This window comes from Triticum urartu, chromosome 3 (assembly GCF_003073215.2).
Source record: "Triticum urartu cultivar G1812 chromosome 3, Tu2.1, whole genome shotgun sequence".
Classification (NCBI taxonomy): domain Eukaryota; kingdom Viridiplantae; phylum Streptophyta; class Magnoliopsida; order Poales; family Poaceae; genus Triticum; species Triticum urartu.
The window spans coordinates 663,535,224-663,541,223 of NC_053024.1; positions in this window are offsets into that span (position 1 = coordinate 663,535,224).

The window sequence follows — 6,000 nt, forward strand, 5'->3', positions numbered from 1 at the left end:
GAAGTGAACAGAAACACTAACATAACACCCCAAGTCTTTGCAAGTTATTGTGACAGTGAGCAAAGGACAAAATGGGAAGGTGGACGCGTATATTCGATAATAAAAAAAACTAGCTATGGTTCACTCTGAACAAGGTGGATAAATCGTGTCAAACCAATCAGTGCATGAAACACTCCTAATCCTATGTTCACACTAGTACCTACAATTCCAATCATCAAAACGGCACCTGATCATGCACAAACAACATGACACTGATAACACGGAGTAGTTCTCATCCAGTTATCGATTGCTGAAGCCTAAAATGAGATACATGGCATACAGCAGGTTTAGATACAAGGCATACAGTAGGTTCAGATACGGGGCATACAGGAGGTTCAGATACAGGGAAACACAAATTACACACTCTTCGCTACTGAATAGTGAATTCTAGCATTGCAGGCATCAAAACTCCCATAAGGCCTTGTTCGGTTTGGCAGGGTTTGAAGAGGTTTGAAAGGGATTGAAGGGGATTAAATCCTTTGCAAGTCAAAATTCTTCTCAAACCTCCCCAATCCCCTTCAATCCGTGCGGCAAGGGGATTAACCGAACATGGCCTAAATGGGGCTGGTAGAAAGAATGTGCACACTAGCGTCGGAGCAAACACCCAGAAATCATACGGCCAAATCAGTAAAGCACGCAACACAAATCAAGTGTGGGAGAGAGAGGAGGAGGAGGAGAAGGGGGCGCGGCCAGGAAACCCTCGGTCTCTTCCATCCAGAAACGCCGCGAGCGGGACGCGCGGAGCGCAGAGCAGTGGCGCGAATAGCTGGGGAGGGAGGTAGGGGGAGGGGAGGCACCTGTCGAGCTCGAGCTCGTGGTCGCAGTCGAGGCGGCGTCGGGGCGGCGTCGGGGCGGCGGGGCAGCGTCGGGGCGGCGGGGCAGCGGCGTCGGGAGAGGAGAGGGGAAGGGGAGGGCGAGGGCGAGGGAGAGAGAGGGGATAGGGAGGGGCCGGGGAGGGAATATGGATGGGGCCGGGCACAATACTAATGGCGCACCAGCCCTCGGTGCGCCATAAGTATATCCATACTAATGGTGCACCCCACCGTGGTGCGCCATTAGTATTTTTTTTATTTCTGCTCGAGCCAACAGGTTATCTTCCACCTGACCTGATCCACACCAAGTTCCCTCTACTAGCTTGACTGGTCAGCAGCCAGTTCTCACACCAGGAGGTCTTGGGTTCGATTCCCAGGCTCCACAATTTTTTTATCCATTTAAAATGTTGTTTGATACTTATTTGTGTTTAAATATGTTCAAACTTGTTTAAATCATAATAGTAATATTTTTTTATAAGACAGTAATAATTTTTTAAAAAATTACATCAAACAGTAATGCCGGTGGAGCGGGGGAGGGTGCGCGGGGTGCGGGGGTCGGCGGTGGCGGTTGAGTAGGGGAGGGGTGCGGGGGGTCGGCGGCGGCGGCCGGTGGACCGGGGGGTGCTCGGCGGCGAGGGGGACCGAATCTGGCGAGGTGGGATAGCGATCGAGATGGAGGGGGATCGAGATCGAGTGTCCATGAAATTTAAAAATATTCATGATAGTTCAAAAAGTGCCCATGAAATACAATCAAGAAATGAAGGCTACGATTTAAATACAATCGATCTTAGCTAGCTATCTGTTCACAATCTTCTTGCCCTTCTTTTTCGCAAATGGATTTCTTCTATGGAACGGACGTCCTTTAGGTAGGGTGGTCCTGCTTCTTCTTGTGGTGTATGCTGCTACTTCATCATCGTCGTCATGTTCGATCCTCGGGTCGCCATACTTGTCGAAGTCTTGCTCATTGGCTAGTCCATCCATTCCGATGATCTTCCTTTTGCCTCTCCTCACGACAACACGACTGGGCTTTGACGGGTCGGTAATGAAGAAGCATTGGTCCACTTGGGAAGCCAGTACCCATGGCTCATTTTTCGCGGTGACGTTTGCGCCCGCGGTCTTGGATTTGGCTTCGGGTATAACCATGGTGGTGAAATACCGGTCTTCTTTTAGCACGCTCTTGGCCCATCTGACACGGAACATCGGGACCTTCTCTCCAGCGTAGCTCAGCTCCCAGATCTCCTCGATCCTTCCGTAGTATCTGTCCTTGTCGTTACCGGTGTAGGATTCCATCGTTACCCCGGAGTTCTGATAACCATCGCTCTTCATGTCCTTGGCCTCGGTGTAGAATGTGTAGCCGTTGATATCGTATGCCTCATAGGTCATCAAGTTATGCTCGGCGCCCTGTGACAAGGCGAATATGAGTTGTTCTTCCGCGGAAGAATCCTCATGTAAAGGGTACGACAGAAGCTTCTACTTGAACCAACGCGTGAAACATGAGTTGTGCTCTTTGAGTATATCTCCGTCCGTCCTCTGTTGGCCTCGGTCATTGTACGTCTTCTTAATAAAGGTTTTGTGCTGTACCACCCAAGGATCGACCACGTCTATGTGTTGTAGCGCGACTAGGTTTGCTCTTTCAAAGTCGGCGAGTCGACCCTCGAAGTCGGCATGCATTTCACGACGACCCTCACGGTGACCCCATCCAGCGAGCCTGCCGAGGTGCCTGTTGACGGGCAGACCAACAGGGTTCTCGATGCCTAGATAATTCGTGCAGTAGGAGATGCACTCTTCGGTCAGAAAGCCCCTGGCTATGCTTCCCTCTGGACGTGACATGTTGCGAACGTATCCTTCGATGACACCATTCATCCTTTCGAACGGCATCATGCTGTGCAGGAACGCCGGCCCGAGTTGGATGATATCGTCCACGATATGGACCAGCAGATGCACCATAACGTCGAAGAATGCGGGCGGGAAGTACATCTCAAGCTCGCATAGTATCACCACGATCTCTTCCTGTAGCCTTCTGAGTTGCCTCACGCCAACAGACTTCCGAGAGATGACGTCGAAAAAGTTGCATAGGCCAAATAGGGTTTCACGGACGTGCGCGTCCATGATCCCACGGATTACAACTGGAAGTATCTGCGTCATCAGCACGTGACAGTCGTGAGACTTCATCCCGCTGAACTTCAGCTTCGCTGGGTCTAGGTATCTGCTTATCTTCCCCGTGTAACCGTAAGGAAGTTTTACTCCTACGAGGCAGGTGAAAAACTGCTCGATCTCCTCCTGACTTAGAGTGAAGCATGCGGGAGGGTAGTCATTTCCGGTCTTCTTGGCCTTTTTGCCTTTGTGACGACTTTCCGTGTCCTGCTTCGCCTCATCATCATCATCATCATATATAGCGTGAAGCTCCTGCCTGATACCCATTGATTTCAAGTCTGCCCTTGCTTTCGGCCCATCTTTGGTCCTCTCTGGCATGTTGAGCAGGGTACCAAGCAGACTCTCGCACACGTTCTTCGTGATATGCATGACATCAAGGCTATGAGGCACACGGTGGATCTTCCAGTACGGCAAGTCCCAGAAAACAGACCTCGTTTTCCATACCTTCAGCAGCGGCTCTGGCGCCTTTCGCTTCTTTCCCGGCTCTGGCGCCTTTTGCTTCTTTCCCGGCAGTGGGCAGTCTTTCTAATTTTTCAACAGCTCGTCTATTTCCTCGCCGCTCCTCGTACGCGGGCGTCCTCGGGGTTCGGTTTCACCATCAAACAGATCCTTGCATTTTCTCCACGGGTCATCGTCGCGAAGCCACCTTCGATGTCCCATGAACACGGTTTTCGAAGACCCGGGATCTCTATCTAGCTGGCGATACGTTGTGTCATCCATGCACCTGACACATCCAGAAAATCCGTGGACCACCTGCCCCACGACATATCCGTAACCGAGATAGTCGTGCACCGTCGTGAGCAGCGCGGCTCTCATAGGGAAATATTCTTTCTCAGCGGCGTCCCACGTATTGGCTGGCGTTTTCCATAGCGTGTCAAGCTCCTCTTTCAGCAGCCCCAGATATAGATTGATGTCGTTCCCTGGTTGTTTCGGTCCTTCAATTAGCATACTCATGTGAATGTACTTCCTCTTCATGCACAACCAGGGGGAAGGTTGTACATCCACACAAACACAGGCCAGGTGCTATGTGTGCTTCTCTGGCTGCCAAACGGATTGACTCCATCGGTGCTCGCGCCCAGCACGATGTTCCTTGGATCATTCCCAAATACTGGGTCTTCGAAGTTCAACGCTTGCCACTGGCTCGCATCCTTAGCGTGACTCAGCATCTTGTCTTTTTTATCTATCTCCGGATCATTTCCGTCATCTTCTTGCTTCTTCTCCTCCCTATCCGCGTGCCAACGCAGGAGCTTTGCTACCTTAGGGTCCGCGAAATACCGCTGCAGACGAGGAGTGATCGGAAAGTACCACACCACTTTTCGAGGAGCTTTCTTCCTCTTCTTGTATCGAGTGACACCGCACACCGGACATATGGTAGACTCCGCGTGCTCATCCCGATAAATGATGCAATTGTTCATGCACACATGGTATTTCACGTGCGGTAAATCCAGAGGACACACGATTTTCTTCGCCTCCTCCAAACTGGTCGGGCACTTGTTCCCCTCGGGAAGACGTTCGTGCAAGAATGACATGTTCTCGTCGAAGCATGTGTCGGTCATTTTGTGTTTTACCTTCATCTCCAGAGCCATGAGCGTTACTTTCAGGCGGGTATCCTCGGGCCTGCATCCTTCATACAATGGAGTAACCGCGTCTAACTTAAGTTGATCCATCTTGGCTTTCTCTTGGGCGGCAGCTCTTGCGTTATCCGTCTGCTTAAGAAGCAGCTCTTGAATATGAGGGTCCTGCACCCAGCCCATCGATGGTCCAGCGTCGTCTGCTCCGCCGGCATCATCATCTTCATGATCATGCCCGTCGACTGCTCCGGCATCTTCCTCATCATCATGTCCTGCATCTTCTACATGATGACTGTGTACAACATCACCGTCATGATCATCTCCTCAGGATTCTTCGTCTTCTCGCCCGCTCGAGCCGCGGTGGTTGTCTTGCTGCCCTTCCTCATTTCTTGCCCGGCCCCCATGGACGACTTCGTAGTCATCTTCATCACCTTGCCACCGATAGCCATCCATGAAACCACGCAAGAGCAGGTGGTCCCGCACCTGCCCGGATTCCGGGTCCGCAATAAGGCTCTTCAGCTTGCATCTTCGACACGGACATCTTATCTCCGTCTCGTTCTTTTGAAGCATCTCGGCCTTCGCGGACCTCAAAAACCTATTCATGATGCCTTCGGTCATCATGCGGATCATGGTCGCCATCGGGGTAGAGCAAAACGATATTTTAGAACCAAGAAAAAATTTGGCATGACTTTCCCTAAAAATAGGACCAAAAAGAATGCTCAATGCCAAAATTCTCGCCGAAACGGAAATGAATCAACATTCCGGCAAAATATTGGCAACTATCGAATTTCAAATACCGGTACACCTCCAAACACAAACACATATGCAACACCACAAACATATGCAATACCACGAACATACATAGATCTAGCTAGGCCATAAAAAGTGCATGTGCACATTGTTGTAGGGAGAACAACATAAATATAGCTTCCCCCCTTACTTACCTATCAAAACAAGGTAATTTAACCACTTAAATTGAATGAATCTATGGTGGAAATGAGGTGAAAAAGAGGAGGCACCCGAGACAAGGAGGAGGTGGAGAGAATGAAGTGGGGAGAAAGTGAGTGTGGGTACGAGAGGCTGTCCAAAATATCTTGTTGCTGCCCACTTACTAATAGCGCACCAACTCTAAATGCGCCATTAGTAATCCAGGTTACTAATGGCGCACCTCCTGGTGCTGCGCCATTAGTAGTTTTGCAAAAAAGGGAATAAAAAATATAATAAAAAAACAACATTAGTGGCGCACTTTCCGGCTGGTGCGCCATTACTAGTTACAACTAGTAATGGCGCACTGTATCTGGATGCGCCATTAGTATGTTTGGACAGGCGCACTAGTTAAAAAAAATTTTTGATACTGATGGCGCACCCTGGGCCAGGTGCGCCATTAGTAGTTTCAACTCTAATGGCGTATCAGTAGGTGGTGC